The sequence below is a fragment of the Lutra lutra genome, chromosome 10, assembly GCF_902655055.1.
Source record: "Lutra lutra chromosome 10, mLutLut1.2, whole genome shotgun sequence".
Lineage (NCBI taxonomy): Eukaryota > Metazoa > Chordata > Mammalia > Carnivora > Mustelidae > Lutra > Lutra lutra.
Genome location: NC_062287.1, coordinates 25,813,690 through 25,835,977, shown reverse-complemented (window position 1 = coordinate 25,835,977; position 22,288 = coordinate 25,813,690). Strand labels below are relative to the sequence as shown.

The window sequence follows — 22,288 nt, the reverse complement described above, 5'->3', positions numbered from 1 at the left end:
TGATATCTTTGTTAAAGGACTCAACTTTCCTAAGATAAAGGGGGGGTTAAAAATTGGTTTACCTATAGGGGTAGCATTGATTGGGGAAAGGGGATTACCTCGAAGTTTAACTCTATATGAATATTAGAAAATAAAAATAAAAAAAGAATAAACTAGACTAAACTAAACTAAAATTTAAAAATCAATTAAAAAAATAGAAATGCAAAAGAAAAACACAGGTGCATGAATCAAAAAGTTCAGGTTAGAAGGTTATTATGGAGTTTGATGTACTGGACATCTCACTGTGATGGTAAATAGGTTAAAAAAATTATGTATATTAAAAAAAATGAACCAGAATAGTGGGAACGAGTTAAAAATAAAAGTTGTCCTATGAAGTAGTGGTGGTTGTTCTCGTCTTTTTTTTTTTTTTCTCATTCCTGGTTGGTTTTCTGGGGGAGGGGCCTGCCACGTGGGTTTTCAGTCAATGATGTTCCCTGAGTTAAGTCCTCCAGTCCCCCTCAAGGGGGTGGGCTCTGAGGAAACTGGTTTTTTCAGGCTTTTGTTCTCTGGAGGTTTTTATGTTTGTTCACTTTTTTTTTTTCCTTGCCTTGACCGCTTTTGATGGTTTTTGTAGGTTTAGAGGAAAGCAAACTGCACCCTGACCTCCCTCTGAGAGAGAAGCCTCAGTCTGGCTGCAGAGCCCAAATAAATTCCCCCTTGGCTGCTGGCAGAGCAGGTTCTGAGTCGTGGTCCCTGGGGATGCAGGATCTTCTGTTTGTACCCAAAACCACAGCAGCGGCCGCTATCTGGGCAGCTCCAGACTGCCAGAGAGGTTCCAAGCAGTGATCCGTGCTGAGATTTTCTCTCTGGCCCGGGCTGGGAGCGCCTGGTCTTTCTGGGTCTAAGAGCGCCGGGCTTGCACGCACCTCTCTCAGGAGAGGGTGAGGGTCGCGCACGGGTCTCAGGCTCTGGTGGAATGGCGCGCGTCTGAGTCCGTGGGGGGGTGCGCGTCTCAGGCTCTGTAGCACCTGTCCTCTGGCTCTGGAGCATCTGCCTTCTGGCGAGGCTCCCAGCCCCTCACAAGAGCTGGACCCCACGTGATCTCTGGTGCGCTGGTGGCTCAGGACCAAGACCTGGTTTCTCTGCCACACTATCTCTGGCTCAGCACCAGGGGAGGCTGTCCTGGGTCCTGGGACTTAAGCCCCTGTCCCTAGCTGCCCCGATTCCCACAATATCCCCCCACGATCCTTTGCTCTCTTTGAGTGCTTTCAACCAGACTCCAAGTTAATGCTGGTCCCCAGACACAGGGCACTCTCGGATTGGGGTATTAATTTCCAATCGGTCGCCTCTGGTGTCTCCCTCCCCCTTTTGTTTATCTTCCGATATCAGTCCGACGTTCCCACTCCGCTTTACCTGCCCACTGGCGTCTTCTGCCCCTGTAGAGATCCAGACGTGTATAATTCTGGTCTTAGACTGTTTTCATGGGTGAACGGAATTCTTTGGTAGGTAATCAGCTCACTTTAGGGTACAGGTTGAAAAGGCGCCTCCTCCTACTTCCCCGCCATCTTGTCTCCCCCACATTTAGTAATTTTTGAAAGGATGGTAGACACTTATTTTTATCTTGTCATGTACTGGACTTTTTTATACATATAAATATTCTTAAGTTTGAATCTAGAATATGGCTAAAGTTACTTGAAAACAGTTTGATCCTTTTCAGAACTTGCTTTAAACTTTGTTATGTGGAAACCAGAGCTCCATTTAGTCTAGACATAATTTTCCTCACTGTTGAGACAAGGCACGTCTCAGAACTCTTAAGTGATGCCTTTTAACTTAAGAGATATTTTACTGTGGTTTTGGGGAACAAGCAATATACTCTATATAGCATTTACTCATGATTTTCTCTAATCCTTTCTTTCCTCAACCTTGGACAATTTCTTCACATGCATAGCCTAATTAATACTCAACTAAATACTTGAAGGGTACTCTCTGAAATTCTCTCTTTGAGCAGGTCTCTCATCTATGGTGATCTTCCATGTAATTCCAACTGTCTTGGTTTCCCTGGATTGCCACCTCTGTTTTCTCAACTCAGAGAAACAACTGGGCTCTGTCTGTGTTCTTCTTACCTGCATTGTTATCTGAAAACTTTTCCCAGATAGTAAGCTAAACCAATTGTAGGGCTCCCTTCATTTGTTTCCTGTCTTACTGATTGCTGTCCTTTGTTGCTTGATGTCCTGTCTTACTGATCACTGTCCTATGCTTTCCTTAGAGTGATGTCTTTAGCGAACATGTAAGTTAAAGAAAGAGGGAACCAGCAGGTTGGCAAATTTTACTTGCCAGTATAGATTCCACCTTTAGCCTCACTCATGACCTGAAACCTGAGAAAATTAGAGTCAGTGAACATCTGTGTTCATCTAGCTAATATTACTTGAGATTGAGGATTCAAAGAACCTAGAATCTCCCCTATATAAGGAAATTATGGTAAATCCAAATCTCCTAATTTCCTTGTAGGTTAGATTACCCTCTCAAGAAAAAAATGAGGAGTTCTAGCAACACCAGGACTACCTTTATTTAATATTTTCCCCTAAACAAACCATAGATTCTGATAAGGCAAAAACTATCTTCTCCACAGTGAGGTCTTCAGATTCTATTTCAGTGTTTGGCATATTAGAGGAACTTAGAAAACACTGGAGGATGGATGAATCTAAGTATTAACCAAAAAATTCTCAGACCATCTAAAAAATTTAGACAATGAAAATAGCAGAGGCAAAACATGAAACTCAGGTCCAGCCTTATAGTTCTAGCCCATTAACTCCCTTTGTTAGTTGGGTTTTAGGAAGCAGAACTAGAAGATGAAAAGATGGCCCTTCACACCACTTAGGGCCCCTTCCCAGCACATTGCTGCATTTCTCTGCCAAACCCTAAAGCCTCAAGGCTCCTCTTAGCTGAGTAACATCTGTGCATATTCTTAAATCCATTTCCAGATTTGATAAATATAAAATGCAGAGGAGAGTTGAGCAGCTCAAGGAAGCAAGTGAGGGGATAACGGGTCCCTGTGCCTAGAAATCTGGCACCACAAGATTGTGCTAAATTAGGTGCAAAGAAGCCATCTGGTCAATTTAGTTTTAATCCCATCAAGTTTGTTGAAAAATATTTGCCAATGGATCAGAAGTGAAGGGAGAATATTAAAATAGTATAATTAGATGTGATGCCAGAAAGTCTTGTCACAAGCCATCCAAGAGCAAGTAAGGAAAATAAAGAAGAAATTGCAACTACAATTAAGTAAATACACCACAATAAATGATAATAAACTCAAGCAGGCTTTGGCCTCGGCCCCTACATTTTTCTAGGCGGTTCACCGCACTCAGTGTGCTGGGTTGCTTGGCAGGCTGAGCTTAGTTGGGCTGGGTTCAGTAGTGCTCAGGAATGTGAGTGGAAAGAGATTGCCAGGCACTGCTGCCCTGGCAGGTTGTCACAAAGAGGCTAGAAGGGGTGGGACTGATAGATACCAGGCAAAGTTTTGCTCTCTGGGCACCATGTACTGCCCCAGGTGTACCTGGCCCCCAGGATGTACTTACTCACCACTTTCTCCCCACCAGGAGAAGAAAGTCTGCAGAAAGCATTTCTAGGGCCAAGTTCATCCACTAAATTTTTCTATATTTAAAGACCACCGTTCAGCAAATGTGTTGCACACACTAATGCCCGAGAGTCTATGCAACAAAAGCTTATGTGGATGCCAGATTCCTGCATTTAAATGGGGCAATGCCAGGAAGCACTGGAGATCCTTAATTCCAGTGCTGGGATCACTTTAAGACCTCATACCAGACCAGGCCCAGACATTAAGGATCAATCCGCCAAACACAGGAACCAAAAAGGATCACTTGCTTTTCTCTACCCAAGAGTACATTAAGGAAGAAACTACCAATTAAACGGGAAGGTACTACCCCCTCTCTACTTTACTGGTTCTGCATCTTGCTAGATGTGTGTAGGTAAAACATTCTCTGCAGAACTTGTGTCTATAGGGTAATGGGATTTAATGGTGCTAAAAAGAGCACCAGTCTTAGAGTTCAAAGGCATGCATTTGTCCAGATCTATCACTTACTAACTCTACAAACATAAGCTAGTTAGCAAAGTCAGTGAGCAACACCTGTTCATATATAAGATGGGATAACATTTCTTTCCTTTTTAAATTATAAACTGACACATGGGGCACCTGGGTGGCTCGGTGGATTGATCCTCTGCCTTTGGCTCAGGTCGTGATCCCAGGGTCCTGGGATTGAGACCCACATCGGGCTCCCTGCTGAGCAGGGAACCTGCTTCCCCCTCTCTCTCTGCCTGCCTCTCTGCCTGCTTGTGACCTCTCTCTCTCTGTCAAATAAATTTTTTAAAAAATCTTAAATTATAAACTGACACATGGATGTTAAATGTATTATTGTTGAAGGCTCTTGGAAACTTGTTGGAAGTTTTCAAAGAAGGATATATAATAACTGGTGTACTCTCAGGTAAGAGTCAGGAGAATGGGTTCTGTTTCTTAATCCTGGGTGACTTTGCTTCTGACCCCCTGTTGCTTCATCTTGTAAAATGAAAGGGTGAGACTAGATGCTATAAAGGTCTTTTTCAACACCAGCATCCTGATGCATATAAGTAAACCATCTTGAGAAGACTGACTTATAACTCGAAGGAGTATGTGCCCTGTTCAGAATCTCCATGTTGTGGATCAGGGGTTGGTAAACTATGACCTGCCAGGCCATATCCATCCTAACACTCTATTTTTTTTTTATTTTTTTATTTATTTATTTATTTATTTTGACAGAGAGAGAGATCACAAGTAGACAGAGAGGCAGGCAGAGAGAAGGGAGAAGCAGGCCCCCTGCCGAACAGAGAGCCCGATGTGGGGCTCGATCCCAGGACCCTGAGATCATGACCTGAGCTGAAGGCAGAGGCTTAACCCACTGAGCCACCCAGGCGCCCCATGACACTGTTTTTTTTTTAATAAAGCTTTATTAGAACACAGCCATGCTTACTCATATATTATTGTCTATTTTTGTTCCATGCTAAAAGAGCAAGAGTTGAGTAGCTATGACAGAAATCATATGAAACAAAACGTAAAATATTTGCTATCTCACCCTTTACAGAATGTTTGCCATCCTCTATTCTAGTTGATTGCTATATTGTTTCAACAAAAATATTAAGCCAAAGCTTGCTAACATTATTTTTTCAAACATAATATGACAATCTGAGGTATGTTTATGCTTTTATTTTAAATTATTATAGACTTCTTGAGTGGTTAAACATAATATAATAGTAATAGTAAACCTTCTCTCTCAATCTGGGGAGACAAAGGACATTTATGCCTTGGTAGTATTTTCACTGGACAGAAAGCTTAAATAGGGTTTGGGGGTAATAAAAAATAAGATGTATGTTATGTTCACAAGAGAAATACAAATTTCTCTTGTAATTTCTCTTGTAAACTAGATGAAAGGAGGACGGAATTCATATCTGGAAAAAAAAATTAACCCTCATACTAAAATACAAATATCAGAGTGGAAACTTCTCATTGTTTTCTAGTCAACTCCACCTCCATTCATAAAGGGATCAGTGCATATTTTTCTCCCACACCCTCTAGTTTCCACCCCCAAGTCCAGCAAAATCAAGAGACAGTGAACTCAGAACTCAACAGAAAGAAGGAAAGGAGGAAAAGCAGTGAATTCTTGAAATATTTACAGCTTTCGGAATTTGCAAAGCACAGGAATAAGCCATAGAACTAGGACTTTGTGAGTGATAAGTCCCCAGGAAGTGCTACACTCCCCACTCCCACCCCAGCACAGGAACACTGGACTCCCTACACCTACCTAACACAAAGAATTTGAAACAAGAAGATACTGGGAAGTAACAGGAAGAGAGAGAAAGATGGGAATGAAAGCACAGTCAGCCAGGTGGATACCATTTACACAGTGCAAAATAACAAAGTAGCTAAACCAGCATGTGATTATTCCCTCTGTGAATGTGTGTGTGTGTGTGTGTGTGTGTGCGCGCGCGCGCGCCCGCATTTGCTGCTTCTATGCTCAAGGGATAGTGTTGTCTTTCGTTTCAGTTATCTCTTGCTATATAATAAGCCATATCAACTATTTATTAGCTCACAGATCTATGTATAATCAAGTTGGATTCAGATGAGTGGTTCTCTTCCCTGTCTCTCCTGCAGTCATGCAAATACAATCAGTTAGAGGGTCAGCTGGGAGCTGGTCCAATATGGCTTAACTCCCCTTTCTCGTGGTTTGTACTAGCTCTTGACTAAGCTACATGTCTCAGCATGCTATATAGTGGAGGGAAGGATTCCAACAGACAGAGAAGGCAAGTCATCACATTAGCCAAAGCAGGTTGCTTGGCCAAGAGCAGATTCAGGCAGTAAAGACCAAACTTCTGTCTAGTGATGGGATAGGAAACTCACAGTGCACAAACTATGTACACAGGGATGGGAAAGTGTGTGGCCATTTTTCACAATGTATCACACAATCATAACTTTGAGTTCAGAGAGGATGAACTTGAGATTGGAGTATACCATGTCCTTGTGAATTGTTAAGCTAAGAGGCATCAGAAGGAAACTAGAATTTGGGGTGAGTCTGAAAAACTTGGGATCAAAACAGCTTCATTGCTTACTTACTGTGTGACATTAGACATATACTGTTTAATCTCTCTAAGTTCATTTCCTCATCTATAAAATGGAGAACATATTATAGGTTGAACAGAGTGAAATGCCTAGACAGTACCTGGCATATAGGCCTTTGAAAGATTTAGTTTCTGCCCTCAGATATCCATGCCTGTGTGAATGAATGCGTTTCATGGCCAGCAATTATAATTGAGTGAGAATGCATGGGGCTTTGGCTTTTCTGAGCACTGGAGTTTAGTGTCTGGCAAATAACAACACAATAATCCCCAAAATATAGCTTCTCACATCAAAACCACATGCCACATGGAACTGTTTGGACTGTGAGACCTGAAGGTTTGGGGGCCCTCCAGAGCTCAGTCTCTCCAGAAGGCAATGACTCACACAGCTCCAGGAAGGAGGGGAATAGGGTGGTCAGACAAGAGGTCATTAACCCAATCACACCCTACATTTCTTCATTATCCAGTCTTACAAATTGGGTGGCCAAGAAGCCATGACCAGAAGGGAAGGATTTTGGCAAAGGGATGGACTTGATTTTGTACAAATTCTGTTGAAGGACTTGAGCAACAGACATTCCACTCAGGAACCAGTCAGAAGAAAGGACTATGGTCTGAAATCCTTAGTACAGGGCAATTGGAAGGCTTATGATTATCAAAGGTGAATTTACCAGAAAATTGGAAGTAACAAAGCATCAGCATTTGAGAAGGTAGGTTTCTATATGCAGCTGTGGCTTTCTCAAGAACTGGACTTGAACAGGGTCTGCTGTGGCTTGTGGCAACCAGTGTTGAGACAATTCTATGGCCAGAGTATAAGTGCACTTGCTGGCAGGAGGCACATTCATAATTAAAGCTTTGGAGACATTTATGTAATGCTCTGACTTGTTCTTGGAGGCAACACCAGGGCCTTGAAATGACATGTTTGCAGTAGGGGTAGTGTACTTACTATATAAATAGCCAAGGTCTAGGGGAGATATCAGGCACAACAGTTTCTCAGTAAGTCCAACAGGGGTGTTCTCAGTTATGTTCTCAAAAATGTTGGGTATTTGCATAGAAAAAAAAATCAGCAGCCCAAATTGTTAAAGTCAGGTTCTTTGGTTTCCCAGTTTTAGCCCTAAACATTCCACATTTCAGGAAAACCCTCAGTCCCAGGCAAATCAGGATGGTTGGTCACTCAAAAGTGGGGCTATCTCATAGTCACCAACACGGTCATCCATCCAAGATCAAATTTAATCTTGGACATCCAATGAGTTGCTGTAAGGGTCTCCTGCAGGGATAAATTAACCAATATAATAAAGGTAAATTCAGGGGTACATGGGTGGCTCAGTTGGTTAAGCATCCATCCTCGGCTCAAATTATGATCTCAGGGTCCTGGATCGAGCCCCACATCGGGCTCTCTGCTCAGCAGGGAGCCTGCTTCTTCCCCTCCCTCTGCCTACCACTCCTCCTGCTTGTGCTCTCTCTCTCTGTCAAATAAATAAATAAAATCTTTTTAAGAATAAATAAATTAAATAAATAAAGGGTAACTTCTGCTCTCTACAGGTTAGAACTTACAAGTATATTAGTCAGGGTTGTTCAGAGAAACAGAACCGATAAGATGTGTGTAGATAGTTGGATAGATAGATAGATAGATAGATAGATAGATTATGAAAAACAGATAGATAGATGATAGGTAGATATATAGATAGATATTTTATGGAACTGGCTCACGTGATTGTGGAAAGTGGCAAGTCCAAAATCTGCAAGATAGGTTGGCAATCTTGAGACCCAGGGAAGAGTGATGTTGCAGTCTTGAGTCTGAAAGCCATTGAGAGGCAGAATTCCTTCTTACTTGGGGGACCTCAGTCTGTTTTCTCTTAAGGCCATCAGCTGATTGCATGAGGCCCACCCACATTATGGAAGTTAGTCTGCTTTATTCAAAATCTACTGAGTTAATTGTTAATATCACCTAAAAAAGTACCTTCATAGCAATATGCAGACTGGTTGGTGTTTGACCAATCAAGGTGACACATCAAATTCACCCTCACACCTAGTCAGTCACAGTCAAATTAAGATACAATCCCATACCTTATAGTGACTTGGATTCTGGTAGAAAATCCTAGGAACGATATCCTCCAAGAACTAGAGAATCTTCTTAAAGGATTTGCTAACACCCATGTGCACACCACCTACTCTGGCTGGGAAACTGGAGAGTTCTGACAGGGATTCTTCAAGACTGGGAGAATACCAAGTCTGCGACTCAAGTCTTGGCCAGACCCATTCTCAGTTTGCTTTATGGTGTTTTGAAGCCACAGCAACACTGGAATGAGAGCACTGATATCTCATCTCCTCCCTAAACTGTGGGAGGAATTGGAAAGCAGCAACCCTGGCCTCTCTAAAAGTTCTGGGTGTGCTGGAGTTCCCTGGCTCTGGCTAAGGCTGCCACAAGAAGAGAGGAAAGCAATGTTTGTCAAATAAGCCTACAGAGCTTAGAACATGACCAGAACATCTTCCTTTTGGTTAGGATATATAAGGATGTAGTAGTCACAATTAGAATAGTCACAATTGTAGTCACAATTAGAATAGAACAATTATAGCATCCTTGATTGTAGACAATTCATGATTTAAAAATATCATATCTGTAATACTCTACCAACCATAGAACCTCAGCATTGGGATCACCTTAAAGTTCATCTTGTCATTGTATCCAGCTGTAACACTGATTACAAATAGACTGCAATAAGCCAGAGGCAGCATCAACACTTGATCGGCTCTGATTTGCTCATGGTGTATTAAGAACTGCCCAAGTTAAAGAAATTTGAATTCTTCTAAAAATTCAAATTGCTCCCGTCTATCATGGCATTTATTTTCTTTAGTCTTCTCTTGTGGTCTTCCTTACCTGTCAATGATTTTCCTGGTTCCCATTTAGAGCACAGACCCAGAACCTGTGGAGGAAAGGAAGAGGAGAAAAAATAAATGCAAGAATAAGAAAGAGCCTAAAGTCAAGGCAACACCAAGAAACAATAGGCAAGATAAGGGTAAAAATAAAGTTGGGTGAGGCGAATTAAGGTGCACAGACTTTGTAAGGAGAAGATAGCCAGGACATATAACAAAGAGAGAGAAGATGGAAAAAGAAGGGAGAGAGCAGAAGAGGCTCAGGAATAAAGGGGATGGGGTAAAGATCATTTAGGAGGCAGATGAAGAGTCCTGATACAGCAGAGCTTAGGCTGGAAATGGTTATGCAAAAGAACTTGGTGGTGGCGGTGGACTCGCTGAATGACTCGGGAAGACAAAGAGGATGGCATCTTGACCATGTAAATCTAGTTCTATTCTCTCTGCTCATCCCCCCACCAGGCAATCTTCCCCAGTTCCTAAAAGCTTCCATGACCTTACCCCATTTCACTGGAGTTTATTGTCTTCTTCCTTTCAGAAAATAAGGTGAAAATTTGCCCAGTTTTGGTAAACTTTCCATTTTCTCCTAACAAATATCCCATGCCTACATCACCTAGGGGACACAATGTCTCCCCATGTTAAGTCTCCTATACTTAGGATACTCCTCAGATAAATGAAAACATATACATCTTCCCAAAACATGTTCTGACATTTATTCATATTAGCAAACAAGCCACAGAAATTCTCCAAACCCTCTGAAAAACATGCTAACCTAGCATTTTCCCCAGGAGACACAAAATTTACTCATGCAGACATAAACACATATGCACACACACATACACACACACATGCGTGTGCACACACACACACACACACACACACACACAAGTGTTTTCCTGTACATTGCAAAACTAGGCAGCTGACTGACCTAAGTGGAGACATAATATTTTAGAGGTGCTCCTGATAGCCCACAAGGGAGTCAGTGTTGTGGCCTGCGATGGTATTGACCAGGTTGTATACTGAATGTACAGAATGTCAAAAGGAAAAATCATTTCCAAGAACAATGATGGAAGTAGCCCAAATATGTGCTTGGAGAAAACCAAGTGAATTTGGGGTTTGGTCCAAGTAAAATATCAAAAGGATGAATCAGAAAAATATATATGTGGGGCTTTGAAAAGTTATTTTTCTTTGTACAGTTAAAATGGCAGCGTTTCAATTTGAGTTTCAAGTGCACAAAAGATGTGTCAAATGATCCTGTTTGTAGCTTGTGACCAGCCTGGAGGGGAAATGATAAAACATTGTTTTGATTATGGACCTAAGATTGTTTCAATAAACACTGCCTGGAGATCACGTTAATATCAGATCTTTTTTAAACTGTCTTTCTCTTTTTACTGAGCTTTTTAAAAGAGTTTTTATTTTGTTTTTGATGGGGTCTTTGAAGGTTCCTGTCTTCAGCCTCAAAACCTACCACATCCCCACTGTTTTCTGACTTCCTTTAGTCCCATCTTTGTACAGTTCCTTTGAGATGAGCTGAAGTCCAAAGCTTTTATAATACTAAGCAATAAATCTCACTGTCAGGGTCAGTCCAAGGCCATGAGACATTATATGACAACCTGCGAAACTGACTCGATGTGCTTTTGACTTTGGGGGGATGTCAGTGAAGGAACATGGGATTAGGAGTAAAAAGTCCTGCCTTTTAGTCCTGGCTCCGCTGTTTCTGAGCTTTGTCTCTTTCCGTTTTTTTCATTTAGCAAATATTGTTGAATATCTAATATGTGCCACACACTCTAGTAGGAACTGAATAGGGAAATAGAAGTAGAGTCAAGGAGTTTGTAGTTGGGGGGTGGGCAACGTAAACAATAAAATAGAGTGAGGTATGGGTAAGCACAACAATGGAAATACAGGCAAGGTAGAAAGACTGCACAAAGAAGAAAGTAAATTGCTCTGTTGGGGAAAAGGAGGGTAGGCTTTCACTAGGAGGTGACATAAGAATTAAGTTCCAAAAGATGGATGTGTCTAATCAGGTAAATAAAGAATGGGTAGAGGACATTCTTGGTCAAAGAAAGAGCAAGCACAAAAATTCAGAGATGGGGAGGGTATGTGCTATGGTGAGTGCTGTGAAGTGTGTAAACCTGGCGATTCACAGACCTATACCCCTGGGGATAAAAATATATGTTTACAAAAAATTAAAAATTAAAAAAAAAATTCAGAGATGGGACACAGTGTGTTTGGAAAGCTATATACACTCAACTATAATTGAAGCATAAAGTGTATGCGATGAACAGGAGGAAAAGACTGCAGTAGGAAGTGAGGGTAAAGAGTAGGCAGCAGCCAGCGCAATGATCTTAGACATTTTTTTTATTTTTTTATTTTTTTTATCATTTAAATTTTATTTTTTATAAACATATATATTTATCCCCAGGGGTACAGGTCTGCGAATCGCCAGGTTTACAAACTTCACAGCACTCACCATAGCACATACCCTCCCCAATATCCATAACCCCTCTCCCCTTCTCCCAACCCCCCTCCCCCCATCAACCGTCAGTTTGTTTTGTGAGATTAAGAGTCACTTGCGGTTTGTCTCCCTCCCAATCCCATCTTGTTTCATTTACTCTTCTCCTACTCCCTTAACCCCCCATGTTGCGTCTCCTCTCCCTCATATCAGGGAGATCATATGATAATTGTCTTTCTCCGATTGACTTATTTCGCTAAGCATGATACCCTCTAGTTCCATCCACGTCGTCGCAAATGGCAAGATTTCATTTCTTTTGATAGCTGCATAGTATTCCATTGTGTATATATACCACAACTTCTTTATCCATTCTTCTGTAGATGGACATCTAGGTTCTTTCCATAGTTTGGCTATTGTAGACATTGCTGCTATAAACATTCGGGTGCATGTGCCCCTTCGGATCACTATGTTTGTATCTTTAGGGTAAATACCCAGCAGTGCAATTGCAGGGTCATAGGGTAGTTCTATTTTCAACATTTTGAGGAACCTCCATGCTGTTTTCCAGAGTGGTTGCACCAGCTTGCATTCCCACCAACAGTGTAGGAGGGTTCCCCTTTCTCCGCATCCTCGCCAGCATCTGTCATTTCCTGACTTGTTAATTTTAGCCATTCTGACTGGTGTGAGGTGATATCTCACTGTGGCTTTGATGTGTATTTCCCTGATGCCGAGTGATATGGAGCACTTTTTCATGTGTCTCCTGGCCATCTGGATGTCTTCTTTGCAGAAATGTCTGTTCATGTCCTCTGCCCATTTCTTGATTGGATTATTTGTTCTTTGGGTGTTGAGTTTGCTAAGTTCTTTATAGATTTTGGACACTAGCCCTTTATCTGATATGTCATTTGCAAATATCTTCTCCCATTCTGTCAGTTGTCTTTTGGTTTTGTTCACTGTTTCCTTTGCTGTGCAAAAGCTTTTGATCTTGATAAAATCCCAGAAGTTCATTTTTGCCCTTGCTTCCCTTGCCTTTGGTGATGTTCCTAGGAAGATGTTGCTGCGGCTGACGTCGAAGAGGTTGCTGCCTGTGTTCTCCTCGAGGATTTTGATGGATTCCTTTCTCACATTGAGATCCTTCATCCATTTTGAGTCTATTTTCGTGTGTGGTGTAAGGAAATGATCCAATTTCATTTTTCTGCATGTGGCTGTCCAATTTTCCCAACACCATTTATTGAAGAGGCTGTCTTTGTTCCATTGGACATTCTTTCCTGCTTTGTCGAAGATGAGTTGACCATAGAGTTGAGGGTCCATTTCTGGGCTCTCTATTCTGTTCCATTGATCTATGTGTCTGTTTTTGTGCCAGTACCATGCTGTCTTGATGATGACAGCTTTGTAATAGAGCTTGAAGTCCGGAATTGTGATGCCACCAACTTTGGCTTTCTTTTTCAATGTTGCTTTGGCTATTCGAGGTCTTTTCTGGTTCCATATAAATTTTAGGATTATTTGTTCCATTTCTTTGAAAAAAATGGATGGTACTTTGATAGGAATTGCATTAAATGTGTAGATTGCTTTAGGTAGCATAGACATTTTCACAATATTTATTCTTCCAATCCAGGAGCATGGAACATTTTTCCATTTCTTTGTGTCTTCCTCAAATTCTTTCATGAGTACTTTATAGTTTTCTGTGTATAGATTCTTAGTCTCTTTGGTTAGGTTTATTCCTAGGTATCTTATAGTTTTGGGTGCAATTGTAAATGGGATGGACTCCTTAATTTCTCTTTCTTCTGTCTTGTTGTTGGTGTAGAGAAATGCAACTGATTTCTGTGCATTGATTTTATATCCTGACACGTTACTGAATTCCTGTACAAGTTCTAGCAGTTTTGGAGTGGAGTCTTTTGGGTTTTCCACATATAGTATCATATCATCTGCAAAGAGTGATAGTTTGACTTCTTCTTTGCCGATTCGGATGCCTTTAATTTCCTTTTGCTGTCTGATTGCTGAGGCTAGGACTTCTAGTACTATGTTGAATAGCAGTGGTAATAACGGACATCCCTGCCGTGTTCCTGACCTTAGCGGAAAAGCTTTCAGTTTTTCTCCATTGAGAATGATATTTGCAGTGGGTTTTTTATAGATGGCTTTGATAATATTGAGGTATGTGCCCTCTATCCCTACACTTTGAAGAGTTTTGATCAGGAAGGGATGCTGTACTTTGTCAAATGCTTTTTCAGCATCTATGGAGAGTATCATATGGTTCTTGTACTTTCTTTTATGTTGTATCACATTGATTGATTTGCGGATATTGAACCAACCTTGCAGCCCTGGAATAAATCCCACTTGGTCGTGGTGAATAATCCTTTTAATGTACTGTTGAATCCTATTGGCTAGTATTTTGGCGAGAATTTTTGCATCTGTGTTCATCAAGGATATTGGTCTGTAGCTCTCTTTTTTGATGGGATCCTTGTCTGGTTTTGGGATCAAGGTGATGCTGGCCTCATAAAATGAGTTTGGAAGTTTTCCTTCTATTTCTATTTTTTGGAACAGTTTCAGGAGAATAGGAATTAGTTCTTCTTTAAATGTTTGGTAGAATTCCCCCGGGAAGCCTTCTGGCCCTGGGCTTTTGTTTGTTTGGAGATTTTTGGTGACTGTTTCAATCTCCTTACTGGTTATGGGTCTGTTCAGGCTTTCTATTTCTTCCTGGTTCAGTTGTGGTAGTTTATATGTCTCTAGGATGCATCCATTTCTTCCAGATTGTCAAATTTGTTGGCGTAGAGTTGCTCATAGTATGTTCTTATAATTGTCTGTATTTCTTTGGTGTTCGTTGTGATCTCTCCTCTTTCATTCATGATTTTATTTATTTGGGTCCTCTCTCTTTTCTTTTTGATAAGTCTGGCCAGGGGTTTATCAATCTTATTCATTCTTTCAAAGAACCAGCTCCTAGTTTCGTTGATTTGTTCTATTGTTTTTTTGGTTTCTATTTCATTGATTTCTGCTCTGATCTTTATGATTTCTCTTCTCCTGCTGGGTTTAGGGTTTCTTTCTTGTTCTTTCTCCAGCTCCTTTAGGTGTAGGGTTAGGTTGTGTACCTGAGACCTTTCTTGTTTCTTGAGAAAGGCTTGTACAGCTATATATTTTCCTCTCAGGACTGCCTTTGTTGTGTCCCACAGATTCTGAACCGTTGTGTTTTCATTATCATTTGTTTCCATAAATTTTTTCAATTCTTCTCTAATTTCCTGGTTGACCCATTCTTTCTTTAGAAGGATGCTGTTTAGTCTCCATGTATTTGGGTTCTTTCCAAATTTCCTCTTGTTATTGAGTTCCATCTTCAGAGCATTGTGGTCTGAAAATATGCAGGGAATGATCCCAATCTTTTGATACTGGTTGAGACTTGATTTAGGACCAAGAATGTGATCTATTCTGGAGAATGTTCCATGTGCACTAGAGAAGAATGTGTATTCTGTTGCTTTGGGATGAAATGTTCGGAATATATCTGTGATGTCCATCTGGTCCAGTGTGTCATTTAAGGCCTTGATTTCCTTGTTGATCTTTTGCTTGGATGATCTGTCCATTTCAGTGAGGGGAGTGTTAAAATCCCCTACTATTATTGTATTCTTGTTGATGTGTTTCTTTGATTTTGTTATTAATTGGTTTATATAGTTGGCTGCTCCCACGTTAGGGGCATAGATATTTAAAATTGTTACATCTTCTTGTTGGACAGTTCCTTTGAGTATGATATAGTGTCCTTCCTCATCTCTTATTATAATCTTTGGCTTAAAATCTAATTGATCTGCTATAAGGATTGCCACTCCTGCTTTCTTCTGATGTCCATTAGCATGGTAAATTCTTTTCCACCCCCTCACTTTAAACCTGGAGGTGTCTTCGGGTTTAAGATGAGTTTCTTGTAGGCAACATATAGATGGGTTTTGTTTTTTTATCCATTCTGATACCCTGTGTCTTTTGATTGGGGCATTTAGCCCATTAACATTCAGGGTAAGTATTGAGAGATATGAATTTAGTGCCATTGTATTGCCTGTAAGGTGACTGTTATTGTATATTGTCTGTGTTTCTTTCTGATCTACTACTTTTAGGGTCTCTCTTTGCTTAGAGGACCCCTTTCAATATTTCCTGTAGAGCTGGTTTGGTATTTGCCAATTCTTTCAGTTTTGTTTGTCCTGGAAGCTCTCTCTTCTCTCTCTCCTTCTATTTTCAATGATAGCCTAGCCGGATATAGTATTCTTGGCTGCATGTTTTTCTCATTTAGTACTCTGAATATATCATGCCAGCTTTTTCTGGCCTGCCAGGTCTCTGTGGATAAGTCTGCTGCCAATCTAATATTTTTACCATTGTACGTTACAGACTTCTTTTCCCTGGCTGCTTTCAGGATCTTCTCTTTGTCACTAAGACTTGTAAATTTTACTATTAGGTGACGGCGTGTGGACCTATTCTTATTGATTTTGAGGGGGGTTCTCTGAACCTCCTGGATTTTGATGCCTGTTCCCTTTGCCATATTGGGGAAATTTCTCCAATAATTCTCTCCAACATACCTTCTGCCCCCCTCTCTGTTTCCTCTTCTTCTGGAATCCCAATTATTCTAATGTTGTTTCGTCTTATGGTGTCACTTATCTCTCGAATTCTCCCCTCGTGGTCCAGTAGCTGTTTGTCCCTCTTTTGCTCAGCTTCTTTATTCTCTGTCATTTGCTCTTCTATATCGCTAATTCTTTCTTCTGCCTCATTTATCCTAGCAGTGAGAGCCTCCATTTTTGATTGCACCTCATTAATAGCTTTTTTTAATTTCAACTTGGTTAGATTTTAGTTCTTTTATTTCTCCAGAAAGGGCTTTTATATCTCCCGAGAGGGTTACTTTAATATCTTCCATTCCTTTTTCAAGCCCGGCTAGAACCTTGAGAATCATCATTCTGAACTCTATATCTGACATATTACCAATGTCTGGATTGATTAGGTCCCTAGCCTTTGGTACTGCTTCTTGTTCTTTTTTTTGTTGTGAATTTTTCTGCCTTGCCATTTTGTCCAGATAAGAGTATATGAAGGAGCAAGTAAAATACTAAAAGGGTGGCAACAACCCCAGGAAAATATGCTTTAGCCAAATCAGAAGAGATCCCAAATCGTGAGGGGGGAGAAAGGGGATAAAAAAGGGTTCAGAAAGAAAAAAAAAAAAGAAAGAAAGAAACTATTAAAAAAAGAAAGCCGATAAAAAATATAAAAAGGAAAAAAAAAATATATATATATATATATTAGATAAACTATTTTAAAAACGTTAAAAAAGAAAACGGTAAAAGTTAAAAAAAATTTAGCAGAAGAAGAGAAAAAAAAATTGCAAAAGAAAAAAAAAATTAAATTAACTGCAAGGCTAAAGAATCATGGGGAGAAAGCCATGAGTTCCATACTTGGCTTTCTCCTTCTCTGGAATTCCGCTGCTCTCCTTGGTATTGAAACTGCACTCCTTGGTAGGTGAACTTGGTCCTGGCTGGGTTTCTCATTGATCTTCTGGGGGAGGGGCCTGTTGTAGTGATTCTCAAGCGTCTTTGCCCCCAGTGGAGTTGCACCGCCCTTATTTGGGGCCGAGCTGAGTAATCTGCTCGGGTTTGCTGGGTTTGCTTTTGGGAGCTTTTATTCCCTGAGCGCTTTCCGTAGAGTTCTGGAAGACGGGAATGAAGATGGCAGCCTCCCGGTCTCCAGCCCGGAGGAGCCAAGAGCCCGGGGCCCCACTCCTCAGTGCGCCCTCAGAGAACAGCGCCCAATCACTCCCGTCACCCTGGCCTCCGGCCGCGCTCCGAGCTGACCGAGCCTGCGACCGGTTCAAGGTAACCCCGAGTTTAGAGCTTACTCCTTGGCTCTGTCTCTGTAGCCGGCTTCCCCGTTCTAATACCGGTAAGCTCTGTGACACTCAGACACCCCCGATCCTTCTGTGACCCTGTGGGACCTGAGGCCACGCTGACCTCGCCTGGGCTTCACCCCAGTTAAGCCTCTTGTGCGATGTCCCTCAGCAGAACAGACTTTTAAAAGTCCTGATTTTGTGCTCCTTTGCTCCGCCACTCGCCGGGAGCCAGCCCCTCCCCGCGCGGTCTATCTTCCAGTTGCTTTGGATTCACTTCTCCGCCAGTCCTACCTTTCAGATAGTGGTTGATTTTCTGTTTCTAGAATTGCTGTTCTTCTTCCCTTCAATGTCCCGTTGGATTTGTAGGTGTTTGCAATCTTTAGATAAGCTATTTAGCTGAAATCCCGCTACCTGAAGTAGTCTCAGCCTGCTACTTCTCTGCCATCTTGACTCCTCCCGATCTTAGACATTTTGATCTAATAACAACAGTGGCTAACATTTACAGAGCACTTTGAGGTGTCCAACACTATGCAAACACTCTATAACCATCATCTCATTTAATCTTTACATCAATTCTATAGTACTTTCTAAGAAAGTACTATAACGAGCAGCTTGGAGGACATTAGGAGAAGGAAGGGGAAAATGAAGGGGGGAAATCAGAGCAGGAGATAAACCATGAGAGACTGCGGACTACAGGAAACAAACGGAAGGTTTCAGAGGGGAGGGGGATGGAAGGTTGGGTTACCCCAGTGACAGGTGTTAAGGAGAGCACGTATTACATGGAGCCCTGGGTGTTATAAGCAAACAATGAATCATGGAACATTACATCAAAAATTAATGACGTACTGTGTGGTGACTAACGTAACATAATAAAATGTAAATAAATAAATACCCCTCCAAAAAAAAAAAAAGAAAAGAAAAAGTACCATTATTTCTTTCCACTTAATAGATAAGGAAACTGGTCCTTGAAGAACTTATGTAACCTCTACAAAATAGAGACAGTAAAAGGAGAAGTTGGGAGGAAACCCTAGCCTGTCCAACTGCAGTGTCAGTTCCCTAATGCTGCAATCCTTAGCAAATGGAGATCACAATGACTTTTGCCAGGTTGCTTTTGATAGCATGTATAAGGGCAGAAACTACATTCTGTGGGTGGTGAAACAAACTCAAGGAAAAACATTAAGAAGATCAAGTTCAAGTCTTATGATCTCAATTCTAGTTTTCTCCAATGTAGAGTAGTGAATAAAATGGAAAGACGGTTGAGCCAAACATAGGAATTCCAAGAAAGAAGGCTCAGATTCTGGCGTGGATTGACTCTACCCCAGGGTAAGAAAGTTTGCCTGGCTGAGAAAGGAAGAGAGTGCTGATGGTGGTATATAAAATGGGAGTGACACAAAATATTACACTGCTCATAGATGGGGAATTACAACCAATGGAGCCTACAGAGAAAGACACAATAGGAGATGTCACAATTGAGTGGGGCACTGAAGAGAGAAGTAAGGGTAGAGGGAAAGGGTAATTCCAAAATGGCCAGTAGTTGAGCAAATCACAGATGCAGGAAAATACAATATATATTTAAAGAAGTGACTCTAGATCATGTTTGCTGAGCACAGAGTTCAAGTATGAAATTAGGGCAAGGCAGCACTGGCTGGGACCAGGTTATGGAAGGCTGAGCTAAAGTATCCAGCTTTTATTAGGGACACAGAGGAGTACCACTGAAGACTTCTGTGATGCAAGCAGTGTGACCAAGGACCTGTGCTAGAGCAACTCACCTGCATGTCTGTGTCTGAGGATATAAAGAGCTCTGTCAAGGCAGTCAATGCAATAGCCTAGGTGTGGGTGCCAAGGTCTGAGCTACAGTAGTGACAGACAAAATGAAAGGGATATACCAAGAAATATTGTGAAAGGAGAATCACAGTACCCTGTGACTGGTGAGATGGAGCCATCATTCATGATTCAAAGGTTTCAAAGACTTCAAGGATGGTTGTAGTAAACAGAAATGCCAAAGTAAGGACAAGGATGTGTGTAGTTTTCTTTTCATTGCCTCTCATAATTGTATACATAAAATTATTTGGTGAAGAAAAACCTGGAAACACAGTTAAGGGAAAAGAACTGAAAAGTCCATAATCTCACTGTTAAATATTCCCTTTTGATATACCTTCTAATTTTTTTTCCTTCCCTATACATATATATTTCTAATATTTCTATCATAAATTGGGTCCTTCCTTTTTATAATTTATTTTCCCCTTAGTAACATATAGTGAACATCTTTCCACATCAGTAATTGTAGTTCAACATTGTTGTGCTGATTACATAGAATTCTATCTTATTGTTCATTACAATTTACTCTATCTGCTCCCTGATATTAAGAATTCTGCATGATTCCTGGGTTGCCTGGGTGGCTCAGTGGGTTAAGCCTCTGCCTTTGGCTCAGGTCATGATCTCAGGGTCCTGAGATCGAGCCCTGCATTGGCCTCTCTGCTCAGCAGGGAGTCTGCTTCCACTTCTCTCTCTGCCTGCCTCTCTGCCTACTTATGATCTCTGTTAAATAAAGAAAGAAAACCCTTTAAAAAAAAAAAGAATTCTGCATGATTCCAGTTTTAGCTATAACTAACATCCTTAATGCTGAATATCTCTTACAAATTTAATTATTTCTCTAGTATAAATTCCTAAAAGTGTAATACAAGACCAAAGGAAATGTAGGATTTTTTTTAAGGCTTTTGACATATTGACAAATTATTGTCATATGACAATATGACATTTGTCATATTGACAAATTATCTTCCAGAAAGAACAAACTGTTTATATTCCCAACAGCAGTATAGGAGTGTACAGAGAGAAGGAACTATGTAAAGTTCCCATGTAAAGAAACTATGTACACTTTCAGATATGCAGATTTTTTAAATGCCTATAGGATGCATCAGAGGCAGTGGGAAATAAATAATTGGGAAGGAAGGAACTAAATCATAAAAGAAAAATCCCTCTTCCTATACCTATTCTTTCTCTTCAGTGCCCTTTCTTCATAGCTCTTCCTCTGAAAGGGAGCTGAAAGCAGTAACATCCCAGTAGCAGTAAACTCATCTAGCACTTCCAAATTTAGTGGTTTCCAAATACCATTTTTCAGTAAAAAGATTTGGAGTTCCTTGAAAGGATGGCTCTCTCTAAGACTGAATAGAAAAAGTAAAAGATGAGCCTGAAATAGCTTTTTGTGCCAGAAAATACAGTTTTCAAAGAATGATGGTCATGTCAAAAGAACACAAAAGCCAAATTGACAATTTAGTACCAAGATAAATAGTAATAGAAATAACAATAGACTAAAATCCATCAAATAAAATAGGAAGCCATAATTTTAAATTAATGAATAAATTGGAAGTTTGATGATTAACAGGGTATGTACAGAGTCTCAAAGCAATCTCCCATAAAATATTCATCAATTACAAAGAAGAAAGAAGTCTGAGAGATACAAAATTAATTGAGTGATCAAAATTAACATCATCACTAGTGGTACAAATTTAAATCATATATCTTTCAACACTGCAGTAAAAGGAATGTAACATCACTTCTGGAATATTCCAGCAAAGATGTGTAATTTAAGGCTAATTATGATGAAACATTAGTAAACCAAACTGAGTGAAATTGTTGGATTTGTTGTCAAGATCATGAAGTCAAGGAAAGAGTGAGGAACTACTCCAGGCTAAAGGAGATTAAGAAACATGACTGATTCTAGATTAGATTCTGTTGCTATAAAAGAATTTATTAGGACAATAAGTAAAACTGAAATGGGTTCTGAGAGTTAGATGTTAATAATGTTGATCTTGGTTCTTTTTTTTTTTAATCATTTTTTTTATTTATTTTCAGCATAACAGTATTCATTGTTTTTGTACCACACCCAGTGCTCCATGCAATCCATGCCCTCTCTAATACCCACCACCTGGTTCCCCCAACCTCCCACCCCCCCCACCTCTTCAAACCCTTCAGATTGTTTTTCAGAGTCCATAGTCTCTCATTGTTCACCTCCCCTTCCAATTTCCCCCAACTCCCTTCTCCTAACTCCCCATGTCCTCCATGCTATTTGTTATGTTCCACAAAAATATAGAATGCTTCACGAATTTGCGTGTCATCCTTGCACAGGGGCCATGCTAATCTTCTCTGTATCGTTCCAATTTTAGTATATGTGCCGCCGAAGCGAGCACTGATCTCCTTTCTGATTATTGTATTTTGGTTATGAACAAAAGTATTCTTTTTTGTTTGTAAAAAAATTTTTTTTAAATATTCAGAGCTGTTTATGCACCATGTCATTAACATAATCTCATATAGTCAAGGGGGGAAAAAGGTTCTTTTTAGTGTTCTTGCAAATTTTATGCACATTTGAGAAAGAGAGATGGAGGGAAGGAATAAAAGAAAAATTTGGACAGAGAGACAAGGAGGCAGACCAGGGATAGGATCACCCGTATGAAGTTGATAGCCCTGAAGATCCTGATATAAGCCATGCTGCTGAGTCCAGA

The 22,288-nt window shown here is 40.6% G+C and overlaps 1 non-coding gene across 1 annotated transcript; it reads right to left on the bottom strand.

Moving 5' to 3' along the window:
* Nucleotides 1–21,869: 21,869 nt before the first annotated feature.
* On the bottom strand, nt 21,870–21,976 carry LOC125080204 (U6 spliceosomal RNA). Its single transcript, XR_007121240.1, has one exon. It is a non-coding gene; the product is annotated as a U6 spliceosomal RNA (small nuclear RNA).
* Nucleotides 21,977–22,288: the final 312 nt, after the last annotated feature.